At 32.6% G+C, this 17,250-nt stretch overlaps 1 long non-coding RNA gene across 1 annotated transcript; it reads left to right on the top strand.

The window, feature by feature from the left end:
* The first annotated feature begins 14,426 nt into the window (after positions 1-14,426).
* On the top strand, positions 14,427-14,923 carry LOC123720582. The gene is made up of 2 exons (XR_006756068.1): positions 14,427-14,552; positions 14,731-14,923. It is a non-coding gene; the product is annotated as an uncharacterized LOC123720582 (long non-coding RNA).
* Positions 14,924-17,250: the final 2,327 nt, after the last annotated feature.

The following is a 17,250-nucleotide window of genomic DNA, read 5'->3' as shown; positions in this document are numbered from 1 at the left end:
AAAGGCCGGCAACGCACTCGCGAGCCCTCTGGCATTGAGAGTGTCCATGTGCGGCGGTATCACTTAACATCAGGTGAGCCTCCTGCCCGTTTGGCCCCTGTTCTATAAAAAAAAAAACTACTGAAAAACCTTCAATTATAATAACGAATGTTGTTAAAATAAGTTGAAAACAGAAAAGCTTCCAAAAGCTTTCTAAAATAAATAAGGTTTCAATAAAATATTGTGTATCATCGCAAACGAGTTTAGTGTAATGTGATCTGCCTCTAGCCTCGATTTTAGTCAAAACAAAATCAGAATAGGCTTTTGTTAGCAATCCACTCCAGAGGGTATCATATTTAAGCGAGGGCTTAAAAGTATAGCGTTGGCAAAAACGTTCACGATTTTTTTTTTGTAGTCTGTTAAAACTTTATTAAAAGGGTTTTTGAATTTAAATTGTATGTCAAAGTCAAAAATCATTTATTCATATAGGTAACACAATGTACACTTATGAGCGTCAAAAAATAAATTGCCAGGTCTCAAATCAAGGGCACGGAAGGGAAGAACTGGCAATAAGCACTCCGCCATTTTTTAAACATATAAACATACATCTGATCTTAACAGAAACGAATTAGTCTCTTTTATGGATTGTGATGAAACTTATATCAATGCGTAAAATATAAGGAATTACAATTTTGTACACCATAGGAATGCAAACGAGTCTTTGGGGCGTCCAAAAAGGGCAGTCATGGCAGTGATAGACATCGTGGGTAAGTTGCCGACCTTTGAGAGTGTTATGATCTTTTTTTAAACAGTTGGAGGTCGGATCTCGCAGGGAAAACTATCACCGGGGGTCTATACCACAGTTTGCAAAAGAAAATATCTTGCGAAGTGGAAGACTGGTTGGCTGGAAGCCATCAAGGTGAAATATCAAAATGTTCCAAAGCTAAAAGTTAAAAATATTATTTTGCAGACCGTATTGCGAAAAGTGAATAAGAGACGGTGTGTTGTCCCATTGGTAAATAAACATCATGATGCCGAAGAATCGAGTTACATGTTTCATACCGGTCTAAGATATTTCTATAGACCCTTCATCAATTCTCTTGTAAAAATATATGACACAAGAATCAGACCCCTTCTTCATTCTCGCTTTTGTTTTAGTTATGAAAGTATGTGGCTTTGAAATTTTTTTTTAAAGAAAGTTTAAGGGCTGTCAAATGCTACGTTGCGCGCTTGAAATGTTTTACTATGGAAGTAGTACCCTATCTTGGCCTTACTTTATTATAGACGAATATATAAGCTTTTTATATATTTCTATTTGACTGATGTTTAAGATATACATATATTTTTGTATAAAAGGAGGGAAACAAAGCTCACCTGAAGTGACACCGCCGCCTATAGACACTCAATACCAGAGGACACGCGAGTGCGTTGCCAGACTTTTAAAAGTAAAGCGCTTTGTGGTGTTATATTAAACAACTTTAAAAATAGAGGAGATTATTTATTCGATGTTCTTTTAATTGTGACGGAAATAGTTTTGCAGTGTTTGGTTTTGGCAACTTTTCGTGGTTTCAACTTTTTTGAAAAATTGATACAAAAATTTTCTTTACAATACACGTAAATATTGTTGTAATACAAATACACCCGTTGTTTGAATTTTTCTAATAAAATTCTAGTTAAAGAATAGTTTGTAAAAAATCCTAATCTTGTATGGCTTAAGACGCCCCAGGAACTTTAATCTGTTCAAAACTACAAAGCATTAACTTTTTACTACTCAGGTAGATTTTTATACTTTTATCCCAAGGATTTCACGGTAAATCGAGCTTTTTGCGAATGACAACCCTAGTTTATGCGCAATGAAACTTGAATAGTACAAAATCCGCTTATGTTTTTAAAATCATTGAATCGGAATACGAATTAAAAAACTATAAAATTTAAATAGAAGCTTTTTCTAATTTAGTTTGCGGTTTTATAACTACAAAAGTTTTATATGTTTCGGTAGAAATGGATAGACTGATCTGTGGTTTGTTAAAATTTACGCGGTGTTATCTTTTTATATTTCATTGTTTCATACAGTTATACATAATTGACTAAACTTGAGAAACATTTTTATAATTTTTAGGGTGACGCCCTTTAAGAATTGGTACGCTCTTTTCTTGAAGGATCTTAAATCGAATAGGTTCGGAAATACTTCAGTCGGCAGCTGGTCCCACATAGTGGTGGTGCGCGGCAGAAACTGCCTTAAAAAACGCTCAGTTGCAGAACGGGAGCTAAAATTGAATAACGACATTTTACATTTGTCGTGTGGCGAAAACCAATGTGTGTGGAACATTAGTAACAATACTTGCTTAGTGTACAAAACATTACAAATATTAATACATATCCATACGGGTTAACAAAACTGTGTTACGGTAAGAAACCTTGTATCAGCAATACAATAAAATTATTATTAGTAAACATTTTTCTACAAGATATATATAATTTAAATTTCAACATACAAATATACAATATTTTAATATACTACATACAATATAGTAGGTATATTACTTGTTATCTGTTCCATATATTTATCAATGTAATCTGTTTTGGCTTTGTATATTGTCTAAGTGTTTTCTTTTATAATATGGATATTTGTATCTGTAAGATTACTTATAAATAAAATATAAATAGTGTATTATTCATGTATTGTAAGATAATTAACAATTGAATAACGATTTAACATAAATCTCTGATTGATAGAAGCCATCAACGATTTCATGACTGCGATTTAAAACAAAGCATTAGAACTATCTCTATCTAAATTTAATAGATGATAGAGACGTCAATATCTACCCTCGTCGTGCTACGTAATCACGATGTTTTCAGATCATGATGTATAAACTTGCCTTAAATAGAGCAGTACATTTAACATCACTCCGAAGTTAATGACTTCGATAGGTTGGTATAGGTAATGCTAACATTGCATTACATCACGTTTCATTACATTTGTGGTATAATTTTGGACTAACTATTTTTGAACTTAGGAAACTGAAAAATAAGCTTGACTTACCGTCGATTATACATTAGTGTTCATACAAACAAATGTATATTGTGTACATGTTATCAAAAATAATAAAATTCTTCAAATACATGTGTGGCAATAGCATCTCCTGCCTCCTAGGTGGTGTATACTGCATCAAATGAAGGTTATACCATTGAGGCAGAATACGAAAGCAACCTTGTAGGAATAACCAAGGTGGTTTGAGTGGGTATAGCGCATCCAGTATCTGAACAGCAGATACTCTGGGGAGCAGAGAATATAGGACATATAAAAGCCTTGACTTGATCGGTCCAGCGTGTGCAAAAGATGCGTTGGTAACAAAATGTCGAAAGACAATATTTTACCTGTAACCGTCTTAGTATATACAAGCTTGTTTGTATCCTTGTGCAAATGCATGTAAAAAAAGTTTGTTATAACTAAACAGCAATATAATCTTTACTAAATAAAATATCAAACTATATTTTGTATCTATTTTCCAACATATGATTAAATTACATACTGACTTGGAACTGCAGTTAAAAGTTTTTTCTGCATGGTCACGTTAAGCGTAATGTTATGACCCCAACCCTAATGGTCTACCGAAGTCACGATCAGTATTAAATAGATCGGTAAAGCGCCTCAAATGGTATGTTAATATTTATTAATGGGATAATAGCCCATGTTAGCTAGCCATTTATTTTGTTTAAAGTCCAGGTTTCACGAGCTTAGCGTTGGTCTGGATTATAGATTAGAACTAGCGATGACTTGCTGTGCAAAGAGATATATCAGGGCTTAGGGTGTCTTTTAAAATATTAATTTAAAGAGGTATAACATATTACAGATTACTGTATCGTCTGCATTTATTTTTGAAGTGAAACTTTTTTAGTCGGATGAAGGTTAATTTTTTACGGATGAAACGTTACGTTTTTGTCGAATAAAAGGGAGAGAGCGATCAAGACTGATTGAGAGAGAGTGAGAAAGGGAAATCGAGAAAAATGTACGCTATTGGTTGATGCACATATTACGTTTTCAGATGGCAATTCTATCGCATAACGCATATATTGTGCAGTAAACGTAGTTTTTTTATTTATTTTTATTATCATTAGCACGCATACAGAGACTAAACAGTGTGAATATAGATATACAAATACATGCAGTGTTCATATACTGGTACATGATCATCTATTGGGGCTTTTACCTTAGTAATAATTGATTTACAAAAGAATTTAACTTCTGCAATGTGTACTTTGTACGCACGCACTTTTTTTTTCAATTGAAGACGGGTTATGGGTCCACATCGACATATTAGAATACACGATCTGTAAGAGTCCCTTAACTAATACTGCTCTTAAGTAGAATATATTTAAAAAAACGTCTAATATTGAGCTTTCTACTTAATGTCGATTCTCGTTGCAGGTGATTTATTACGCTCGGCAGGGACAAAGATATAAATCTGATCCTAAATTTTGTTACGAAGTCTAATAAGTTGATGGATGACTGACACTGTGTACTGATAGGACATAAAGGGACAGAACTTTTAGGAGTATTAGAAATGGCTTTTACGCGTTCATTTATTATCGAATGGACGGACGTGGCTGTAACGCGGAACGTCAGAAAATAATTATGTTGAGAATGCCTTTCAAATGAACCTACTAGAAGTCTTTCGAAACTTTTTTCTACTAGAATCATTTTGCCCTTATGTAATAAAAAAATAGGATTTTTTAAATCAATTTTTTTAATTTTGTTTTATTTTTCTATTTATCACTTTTTAATTATTATTATTATTACTATAGGTTAAGAATATTTGTAAATTTGTCTATAATTGTGTGTTGGAAATAAATAAATAAATTATTGTTTTCAAGGCAATTGCGATGTGTCGGGCCATGTAAACAGGATATGAACAAATGCGTGCGTAGATAATAAATCTATATAGTACGATTGTTTTATTATGTTGCCACATTCTTGCATATTTTTGTACTAAACCATCAATGGAGACTCACTGGGGGTTATAATACATTAAGTCATCCTTTCATTCTTATTTTGTGTCGTCAGAGCAGTTTAAAATGCAACATTGAACAAATATGACTGTACGTTTATAGTACTTTAATAAGTTACTTATGTAATTAAAAACATAATCAAGATTAGATTTATAATTCTGAATCCTATGAAAATCCAATTTCCACTAGATTTGCTGTTTGATACGATTTCTGCAAGTTCTTCACACAATGGAAACGCATCCTCGCTCTGATAATAGGAAGGTATTACAAGGATGAAACCGGTTGTCAGATTAACCACAGTATACGTAAAAGATGTGGGAAGCCAAATTCTTATATATTTATGACTTAAACATCGTACATTAATCATTTTGAAATATTTTCTCTTTATGATAGTATTGATAGTATTATTATATGTATTTGGTAGTATAACAATTTTTTTAGACTAATTCAAAATTACGTCTTTTATATATGTATACACAATTTAATGTAGTATAGCATGTGTTATCCCTTAGGCTTTAGCGAGCGACCCCTATTCTTGAAATAGTCCGTTCAAATCACGACTGCACCAATGAATTACCTTTATACAAGCGCAATCTACTTGCACTGTGAAACATTGTAAGGAAACCATGTCTTAAACCTAAATGCCGATGACATGTGTCAGATATAGAAGGCTTATCACCTACTTGTCTACGAAATTATCGAGAAGCGTTTGCAAGCTGAGGCAATGGCCCATATGGGATTATCAGCACTGTATTATTATTATAGCACGTAGTAGTATCCCTTTTAACAGTAGAAAATTTTAGTCTACTGCATTACAATATTTTATAGAAGAACATGGGAATATATAGTAATTGAACAACTACAAACTGTGCTATAAACTGGGTCAGTAAAGCACGTAGTATCGTCGTGATGAAACCGCGATTATCTTGAGATAGATCTCGGAACGTAATGTCTTCATTACACCGGCCAATTGATTCTGAATAAGCATTCACTTAAGTATTTGATTGTAGCTTTAAGTAACGTCATGCACGCGCCTAATTTTATCTTAATACCTTTAAATGGGATCAATAATATATGTTTATATTATTGTTGCTTTGTGACGTGTTAAGTGTCAAACAAAAATCTTACAAAACATTACAAAATAAATCTTAGATTAGAGATTAAAATCAGTGGTGTAAATATCGGCCATTTATTCCAGAATTTTCTCGCCGCAAATGTATAGAACAAGATGGCTTCCCCGGTAAAGGAAGTTGCTAGTGCTATTGTACACAAATCGAAAGTTTGTATTAGAACTTCTTATTAAAGTTCACATCATACAATGTACTCTAAATCTACTGCATATTTTACAAATTCTTTCATCTAAAATGCATGACAATTGAAGTAAACATAAGTGTTTCAAAAAAGGAATTAATTTTTTTTTTAATAAAAAATATACAACCAAGACTAACTGGCATATAGATGTATAAATACGTATACAAGTTTAAATGCCTATATTTAGAATAGCTCCCGACCCACCGTTTCTACTAAACAGATTGAAGTCGTTCCTATTCATCAAATGTAATTTAATTACTGGCCAAGATTTTGTGATAAAGCTTTTAGTCAATAATCTGTATACGTTGAATTAGAAAGAGATTGATATGTAATGGAAATCTATTTATAACAACCAGTTTCTTATTTGAACCGTCCCAATGGAATCTAATTCAAAAAACAATTGATTCCAGATTAGGTTTCAATTTTCTTATTCACTGCTTTTCTAATTTAGAAAACTTTTCGCTTTTTTCTTATCTCATTATTTATGGCAGAAATTCTAAGTGGAAGTCTACATCCGCTGCTTATTAAATTCTACAAAGCAATTATTTTTAATTACTTTTCGCCGTAATAACTCGCCTTAACTGCACTTAAAATCAATACAAAGAAGCTCCATACAAAAAGCGTAACAATTGTCATTATTTCAAGATGGACTCCATTTAGAATCAGCTTTTCTCACGCACGGCTCCAGCCGTACAATTCGGTCCCGAATACTAATAAGTTAATCTTTTATATCACGTTTTCGTGAAACAAAGATGGGGGCAAGTATGAGATAAGGTGTCCAATACAAGTTGACCTTTGACAAGTGCCAGTCTGTGTAGATGAATTCCACATTTCACGGTTCTACTACGCTGGTTCTGTCTGGTGGTCGTGTAACGCTGTATTAAGTAGTGGCGGAATTATGAAAGCATGCCTACTTTGAATGCTAAGCAGTGCCTCTATGATCGGCCCAGTTGCAATGGACGGAGATCTCTAAAGAGATTTTGTTAAGATTATTCATATGTTAATGTAGGTGTAAATAGCCCTTTTAGTTGAAAGTGGCGACATGGGTAGAATATTTTGGATATTAACTTCCGACTCCGTTATCATCATTTTTATTAAAGGTCTTTCTATATACATTTATAAAGCACAATAAAACAATTGTATAATACATTAAGAATTTTGTTCATTTAATTGAAATAATTCGTTTCGCCAATGTTTCGAGTTTTATCTGAGTACAACACAAATTATGAAGATGTTGACATTTTCCACCTCACCAAAGAGGATTTAAGGAAATATTTTAAGAAGTGGGAAGACTTTGACTTTATTTCGCAAGAGTAACACTTTTTTAACTTTAAAATGTTAAGTGGTCGTTTCTTTAATATTTAATTTCAGCTTTTTAATATACTTAATTGATTTATTTTTTCTGTTTCATATATATTGTTTGCCAATGTAATCTGTTTTGGATTTTTATATTGTCTAAGTGTTTTATTTTATAATATGGATGTGTGTAGTAAGATTACCTATAAATAAATGAGGTCAAACCACAATGATTGTTTCGTAAAGCTTCATTTATACTTAGGATCGCTCACAAAACAAATGAGAATCTTATTGAAATTTTAAAAAACATTCAGCGTGACGTGTTAATGACAAAATATAAAAACTTTACAACTACAATAAAGGAAAATACCACACACATCCCATACAAACCGCTGCTGACTCATCCTAAACAATCACTTCTAATGAATTGTCTAATTCTTCAACTGACAGTACTTAATGGTCATGTGTTTTTGATATCTTGGCATACATTCGCTGAATTCAAAAAGATTTGAAGTATGATATGTACGGACAAAGAGAAATCAGATGTATTAGTAAATTGCAACGGTATATTAATTACTATATTATTTTAGACGAAGTTAATAATAGAGATAACACTTCAATGACGTATTTAAGTTAGACAAAAGAGTAGTGTTGGCCTAGTGGGTCCAGCGTGCGACTCTTATCCTTAATCGCGTTCGATCTCCGGCTGTGCACCAATGGAATTTCTTTCTATGTGCTCTTTAACATTCGCTCGAACGGTGAAGGAAAATATCGTGGGTTGATCACCTATTAGATTGACAAATGGTCGTGAAACAGATTCAGAAATCTGAGAACCAGACCTGAAAAGGTTGTAGTACCACTGTTTTTTTTAAAATATATTTTAGACATGTATTAAAGAAGTATTGAAGTACGTAATAATATTTAAAACGGAGTATCCGAGTGGCGATTAAAAGCCTGGTTTTCCCGTTGTTCTGAATCTTTCTCCGTCCTTGACTAGATTTTCCTGCAACCACCTTTTTTCCATGTTTTGTAGCGTGCTATACATTCTCAAATTGCAAATAACTGTGGAGGTTGTTCGATTTCTTAGGCCGTTTTCTATTAAAGAGTGTCGACAATAAATGTGTGCTGTGTGTCGAAAACTAATTTGCTCGTGTCAGCCTCTTTGGCTGTTGTTTATTGTTTGTATCGGTATTCGATGCTTCGGATCGGAATTTATATTATGTTCGAAGGTCAATCAAAATTTACTCATACTACCAATAATCGTATTAATTAGCCATAATACTTTTCCTCACATTCGCGGACTTTAACGAATATTTAAAGTCAGTAAAATGTATGCCAATTATTATTTTTTGTATTCAAAGTGTTTTAATAAATCTAATCGACTCAATTACAGATAATTTGTCAGTGCCAAACGCACATGATTTGGTGTAGCTTTTTTTTACATTTTTACATTTCCTGTGCCTTATAGATTTTCTTGGTTATCTAAATGCTATTGAGCAGAGCACCGAAGGCAGACACGACCACATGATTTAGTATGGTTTTTGTTTTTTACAGATTTAAACCCCTGTAGCTTAAAAGCTAATCATATACTTAAAAGCTCGCCAGCACCCTTGATATTCTAACTGGAAACAAATTATACGTTAGATGTTTAATTTCAACTTTTACGAAAGAATTCTATTTATAATCCTAAGTACGAGATATAAAAAAATGAAATAATCAAAAGCTTTAGAATCTCTTTGTGATAGAATACATGTGCAATTTTTTTATTAATTAATAACTTGTTAATTCCACATTTTCTAATAAAATATATAAAACTTGTATGGAAACACGTTGGTTTTATTGAGCTCAAAGGCAATATTTACTATAACGAACCAATAAATCCTGACCTCTCTCAGTTGAATGAACTTTAAAAAATGTGTGCGCACATAGAAATAAAATATAAAGCGCGGTTCTTCTAAAATGGACGAGAGATATCAGAAAAATCTAAAATTTTATTGAAACGTGATACTTCAAGAATTATACAACATGTTAACCGGCGTATCTTTTATGTATATTGAATGTATTTCTGTGTATATTTAATTATTATAAGTCTTGAAATGAGAAATATATTCTGAAAGCATAGTTTATATTTAAATAAAACTTCCAAGGGAATTCATTGCGAGTTTATAACATTATTTACTAACCTCGACGATTCAAACGCTTTGCGAGATTTTTCATGTTGACAGATAAGAGAATAACAAAATAAAAAAAATTACGAAGTCATACAAATTATTATATCGCCAAAAGTTACCACATTTTTTAGTTAGTCATCGTTATTACTTTCTTGCTTGCTTACGTTCTAATGTGTAAATTTATGGTGTCATATATTGAGTTATAGTGTATAAATAAAAGCATTAAAATCATTCATCATTCATCACTTTTCATTCTGCACAGACTACTACACAATTGTCATTATCAGTAGGTTCTATAATTTTACGTGTAAATATATGGTAAGAGTGGAAATGTATTGACAAAACAGTGTGGTCAACATAAAAAAATAGCACTGCAGTGACCTCATACCACACGCTTCCCATTCACACAGACTATAAATCTATTTAAAAAAAATATTATCATACTTTAAAATAAAGTTAATTGACCGCAATATAAATAGTTGTAGATTCCAATTCAGAGAACCGGTTTAAAAATAGTCAATAGAGTCCCGAATTAAATCAGTGGATTTTCTTTTAAGTGTCGGAAAAGCCATTCACATTGAGCACACTGACACTCAACCCTCCAATTCGAATAAAAGAAATAGTAGCATTATTCAACTTATTTACCCAAAAGACGTTACGTGAAGGCCTGATAAAAAGCTATCTGGTCCTTTGTAATGTTCAAATATAAAGCAAATTGAAATTTTATCTCGCTTTTCCATAAATTATTGCTAACCAAATACGAATTTGTATTTCTTCCTCATCAGCAAAATACCAATCGTTTAATCCGTGAAAAATTCATTTATATCGGCTCTATAGAATAGGAGTGTTTAATTCCAATTTGAATAATCGAATAGGTAAGCGGCCCATAAAATATTTTAATAACTTTATAGATGCATTCACAAGACTTTTCCTATAAGTAAAATGTCTTTAGTTTTACGACGTATTTGGTATGTAAAATTCAATCCTTTTTTAGCGATCCAGAGTTCCATTACATTAGTACGTTCATTATGCTAATCTGTCGTAATAATTGCAGAATAACTCTTCAGCTCGTTAGTGATAGCATTCTAAAGCTACCGATTCCAGACCTCTATGTTAAGAAAATGGAGATAAATTGCTTTGACTGTATTAAGCTGACTTGGATATAGATAATACATTAGTATGTAATTACTAACATAGACGGTGAGCTAGTATGCATGTACTTTTTATATGTTTAAAATATCGCCAATTTCCATCAAAAGCTTGGAACTGACACTAAGAATATTTTTTACGACTATTAAATTTTCATCCATATATAAGTGTACAGTGATCCGTAGGCGGTAGACCGCTTTATAGGAAATTGAAGTTGAAGGAGAATTCTCTAAAAACAATGTTTTTGAAGAATTTAAAAAAAATAACTAAATTTAGTCAAGTTAACAGCTATTATTTTATAACAACACACTTGAAACAGATTAAAAGGTACGAAAAACTAATTATGGACTTGACAAAACATGTGGTAACTTACTCGTGGTCGTACGTGTATGCGGTAATGTTAGTTATTTTGACTATATATTTGTGTTTTGTTCCCTCGAGAACGTAAGTGCGTGCTCTTATTTCACCATGCCTCCTGCTGATGTCACGTGGAACATGGTGTAAGGTGGTTGCAGCTCCTTACAAACGTTGAGTAATACAAAAAAAAACTAGGCGATTAAAAAGAGTGGCGGAGAGTTTATTGCCAGTTCTTCTCTTGCCTTCTACGCCCTTGATTTGAGAAGTAGTAAAATGTAAAATAACATGCAATTAATGTATATTTCTTTTTTTAACGTTCATAAGTGTACATTGTGTTATCTCTATGAATAAATGATTTTTGACTTTGACTTTGAATGTAAATTTCGCACAACAACTATTCCCCTATAACTCGAGAAATCTCCGAGTTATAGGGGAAGAATACCGCGTTATATTAGGAATGGAAGTCATGTTATAGAGGTACCGCGTTGTAGCAGGACTCATTTACTTATTTATATTATATGCTGGCCTCATTCCTAGGTCTCACGTCACTTAGTCTGGGGAGCGTCGAAGATTTATTTTAATTACAGCCGATTAGCATGAGACTCTTGGCCATTAGCCGGAATAGACTGTTATTTGTGCAACGTTAGCTAAGATAACGGTATCATTTGAATTGGAGATATCGAAGCAAAAGTAATATTAGTCTAGTAACTTTTTACCTATGCAGTTCAGATGCAACCGCAGTTTAGGTTAGGTAACATTTAAAATAATTATTCCTCAAAATTATAACAGATGCCATTATCATGCCCATTTGTGTGTCTAAAAATCTAGTCTAAAACATTAAAATTATTGTTAAGATTTTGAAGCTAGTTCTTTTGGCGCGTCTTTACGATGCGCGCGCACACTATCACAAGAAATCGACAACATTTTAATATAAAAACTTTATTTAACTTAATAATGCATTATAATGAAACTTTCAATTCATTACATATCTTTTTTATATTGTTAGTGTCGTTTTTTTCTACAAACTCTACGTTTATATATATTATAAGGCGAAAGATAAAAAAATTATCTCGTTATGACAAAAAAAGTATAACTTGTAACGCGTGGACATAAGCTTGTACACATGTTTTATTTATTTATTATTATTTTACACATTGTTTATTAAAAGGAGTTTTTTTAGAAGTGTTGACATAACCAATACAACATATTTACCAATGATAATACGTTCACGCAACAACACAATTAAAATTGTGATTACTACGAAGGTTTGTTATAACCAATTCATACTTAAAGTGGTTTTTTTCTTTCCTTTTAATATCCAACTAATAACGATAATTATGAAGGCGGATAGATTTAATTTTATAAAATTAGATTGAAGATCTGGAGGCAATAGGTTATATGTAATGTGTTTTTTTTAAATTGACGTTCAGAGTTACTAAGCCCTCGAAAACAAATACTAAACCATAACATTTTTACAAATTTAAAAGTATTCGTCAGCAAGGTCGCGAACAATGACGTCCAGACAAATTCTTTTACATTGCAAAAAAGACACAAATATTTACAAAAAAAGGTATGATAAAACAAAGCTCACTTAGCACCATTCCCAGTTGTAAAGCTTGAAATCTGTGCGGCTATTCATCGGTTTCTATTGAGGCCATTTCATTAAACTCCAGCTAATGAGTACGTGTTAAAAGGAACTTCCGTTGAAAAACTATTTCTCGATTTGTTTACATCTTATATTTAACGTCAATTACAGTTTTTATTTGAGGAAGTGGTTTTATTGGAATTTGATGTTTACGGCCTTATTTATAAAACGTGGAGCTATCAATGTTTTTTTCATGTAAAACAAACGATAATCGACGTTGATAAAAGGGGGTGTTTTTAGCCATCGATCGCCGTGTTCAATAGATCTTGACTCACTAAAGTGTAAACCAAGCGCCAGCCGTGGAACCCAAGGTGGGTGTAGGCTTGGTAGATTGTGGAAGTGGTAAAAAAAATGTAATAAATAAAAGTACGCCAGCAATTGTTTTTTATTGATACTTAACATCATTCTGAGCTGAAAAAAATCGTCTTGGTATTCTTAAAATTCAGTTAATAAGTCAGACGTGAGTTTCGTTTGGCCATTGCTCGGGACGGGAATTAGAAGTACTGAGGAGGCTCAACTGAGAATCCAAACTATGTTTACAGCAAAATAGGGCCGGCTAGAGGTTCTACTTCGTCCATGTCGTACTCCCATGGGATGCGGCGCTTCGACTATATAAATTATAGTTCGAATACAATATACAGTGAGGTCGTGAAGCCTGAAGTGCCCAGGAGACATCTGTGCAACTGGAAGGAGCTAGGCTGGCTAAACTAGCCAGGGCTTTACTCACAACGGACCAATTATGAGTCCAAGTGCGGAAACTGAGTCACATCAACATGAACCATAAAACTTATTTGTTCAAATAGTGAGTACAATTCATAGGAAAATTAATAAATTACTATGTATCTGGATTAGATAGCCGTCTTTATCCAAATATCCCCCCTGCCCCTCTTTGAAGGTCAAATACTTTTTTTTTAAAGAAAATAAACTAGCGCGGTTTATGATTACAGAGATTATATAAGATTATCGTAGCGAGACATTTAGATCCGTAATATACTACAATAATGCACACACTAATTTAATGTAAGCATATCTTTGATATATATGGTATGGTATATATACATATATATTGTATAGACAGTGTCCACATAGACAAACAGTCCTAATCCATAAACACTGAATGGATTACTTCAATTACAAATATATTAACTCAGAGCTTGTTTAGGATTTCTTAGATTTTATTCCAATGAAAGAAAATATGGATTATCAGATGTGTTTTTTTATTTTGATTTTTGGTAGCCACCATACACGTAATAAAAACATTACTTTAGTAAAAATAATGTATAAGCGATAAAATATATTTCCTTAGACATTTAAAGGTATAAACATTTTAAGAATGCAGTTATGTCTGCGCCCTATTCGAGGTTATGGAACTGCGTTTTATGTCTAACGGACGAAGATTTGTTCGTCCATAAAACAACTTTTTCAATTTTCATAAACTATAAAACAAGCGATTAAATCTCAAATTAAAAACTTAAACCAATATTTTATTCGTAAAGATTTATACAACTATAAAAACGTTTATGGTGCCTTCAATTTGTCCTTTTATTATATTTCAATCTGAATAAAATTATGATCGCCATAAAGAACCCTTGGTGTGGGTAATTAGGATTGTATTTTAAAGGTTATGTGAGGTACGTGATTCTTTTAAGGCCTGTATATGTGATTTACTTAGAAATAGTTATTCGAGACGTTATGAGAAACGTCAAAATTGGTAAATTAATATATATTTGAAGTAAACTTACAAATAATGTTTCTGAAAATGTTTGTGTACGTTTCAAACACAAACTCAAAATAACTTTATTCATATAGGTACACAAGTTCACTTATTAACGTCAGAAAAGAAGTTATTGAGTTCGCAAGTCATGGGCGTAAAGCGGGCAAGGAGAACTGGCAAGAAACTTTCCGCCACTCCTTTTAATCGCTAAGTTTTGAGATATAAATTATTTTGCAAAAATAAAGCATACTTTACGCATATGTGCGTTTTAACTGTATGATGTACATTTCTAATTGTTTATTTAGAAAGCACCTTACAGCCTACCTCATTATGAAAATATGAAAAATATTTTTTTAATCAAAGTTTTAAACTGCAAACTAGGCCTAAACAATAATATAAAGATATAATGTGTGTAGGGTGATGGTGTGTATTTGTGTGTGTTACTGAAGCATGTGTGTTAAAATCGCCTTGTGACATTATATATCTGATAGTGTTTTCTTTTTTGAATGAGTTGCGAGATAAATTGAATAGTGTTGAAAAATGTCGTTGTATAGTGCATGTCTTTCAAGGAACATGTAATAAAAATACTAATTAACCTACAACCCTATATGGGTAACTTTCTTCTTAAGATACGTCACTGATTCTTCTGTACCGAACACTTGTGGTCGGTTCACATAGAAAGAAAAATATATTGAGGTACAATTCCACCTCACGTTGAGCGTCAGCTCAAAGCCAAGAATATAAACGGGAAGAGCGCGATTAAAAATGGTTAGATTAAAGCACCAAGTCAATGTTCTGAAACGCCGCATCCTAAATTAAAGTAACCATGATGATCACCATCCTTCGAAAGAAGAAGACATTAAGAAGTTATTAAAGATCTGTCTAATCAGATACTATGTTAAATTTAAATAGAAAAAAAGTGCTTAGAACTTACAATTTCTACAAAAAAGTATTGATGATAACCATAAAAAATAGCGGGTATGTTTATTACTTCACGACGACATTTTTCGGAATTTTATATTTGGTATGACATCTAATATTAAGCGACCATGACACCGCAAAATACTAGTTTTAATAATTCTCTAAAAAGACAGGGAAAGTAATAAAATTTCTCCCTGTCGGTTACATATTTTATTAAAAAACTTTGTCGCCGCAGACGGCGTGACTCCTGTCGATTTTTCTTTTATTAAACATTTTCCACACTGAATAATTTAGCGAATAAAATGCAAATTATTGTTTCATATCTGGGTGTCTAAATACAGAAAAATTGTCGCCACAGCGTAATATAAAATCGTTAATTGAAGTTTTCTCAAGTCAAATGTAAAGTTAAAGTTACTTTTTAATCGACTAAAAAAAAACAACAAAAAGCTTTTCCAATGTCTCAGGCCGAAAGACTAATAATCTATAGACTAAAAAGTGCAATACTATGATCATATAGCCCCATTAAAGAAAAGATGAATATAGAGACGTGTACAAACACGTAACCTTTTAATTAAAGCACCAAAATATTGTTTGTATCATGAAGACATAACACTAACACAGTCCTGACATCGACGCGGGCGCGACTGTTTGTAGTCGAGAGAATCTAATAACTCTTTATTGCCATGCCATTCATGTGGAGGCAATGAAACCGGCGAGCTACGCCCGGAGCAGATACAAAACCGACTCCACCGATGCAATGAACCAATGTGTGGCTTGGCATCTGAATTCAGAGGGCCGTGATCTTTCACTCTCTCAGATTTTTCGCTGGCACTCACGGAGTTTGATGCGTCCACTGGTTGGCAGATCTGAGTGTTGTAGTTTACCATACAAGTAGAGTAATACTCTATTTTAGTAGTACAACTAAAACAATTGTTGTAAAATAAAATAAAAAGTTATAAAGTCCATTGTTACGAGAGATAGAAAACTTTATTCATCAACAGAATCATAACAGAACTATACATTTAAAAATGATGAATAAAAAAAAATTAAAAACAAATGACAGTCCGCTAAGCGACACCATCGCCAAATTAATGCCCGCAACATCACAGGACTCGGTCGAGATCAAAGCATTAAAAATAGAGAAGAGTTTACTTTATTCATCGTATCGAGTAAACGTTTTCGTAATTGTACCAGTGTCTAAATGTAAACAGCATTGCTGTATTTCGTTCACACGATTTTGTGTTATTTGTCACAGCAAATATGGTCGTGATTGCTTTGATATAAATATTTAGGTCGATTGAAAATTCATTTAATGTATTTTTGCTTTCATAAACATTGATAGTTTTATGAAATTACGAGCAGAGCGCCGTCCGTGTGCCGTCACATCAGTAAAGGCGTAAATAAGGATTAAGATTTTATCAAGTAAAGAAGCTCGTACACAGACATAACTAAATACACAAGTCTGTCTTGGTCATGTCTTTTCGGACTCAAAAATTCTGACATTAAATCTCTTCAAAATAAACTACGACGGGGTAGGTAGCAGGAAAACTCGTAATTATATACTGACTAATAAAGCCTAAAATTATGCTATATATTAAAGTATATGTATTTTTCCAAACATGAGGAAGCACGTCAAGTTGACTAAAAAGAAGCAAGGTTATCTATGATTAATAGAAGCAGTTCAGGCCATTATC

The sequence above is a fragment of the Pieris brassicae genome, chromosome 2, assembly GCF_905147105.1.
Source record: "Pieris brassicae chromosome 2, ilPieBrab1.1, whole genome shotgun sequence".
In the NCBI taxonomy this organism is placed as follows: domain Eukaryota; kingdom Metazoa; phylum Arthropoda; class Insecta; order Lepidoptera; family Pieridae; genus Pieris; species Pieris brassicae.
The sequence above is the reverse complement of the archived record's forward strand: the minus strand, read 5'-3'. Positions and strand labels throughout refer to the sequence as shown.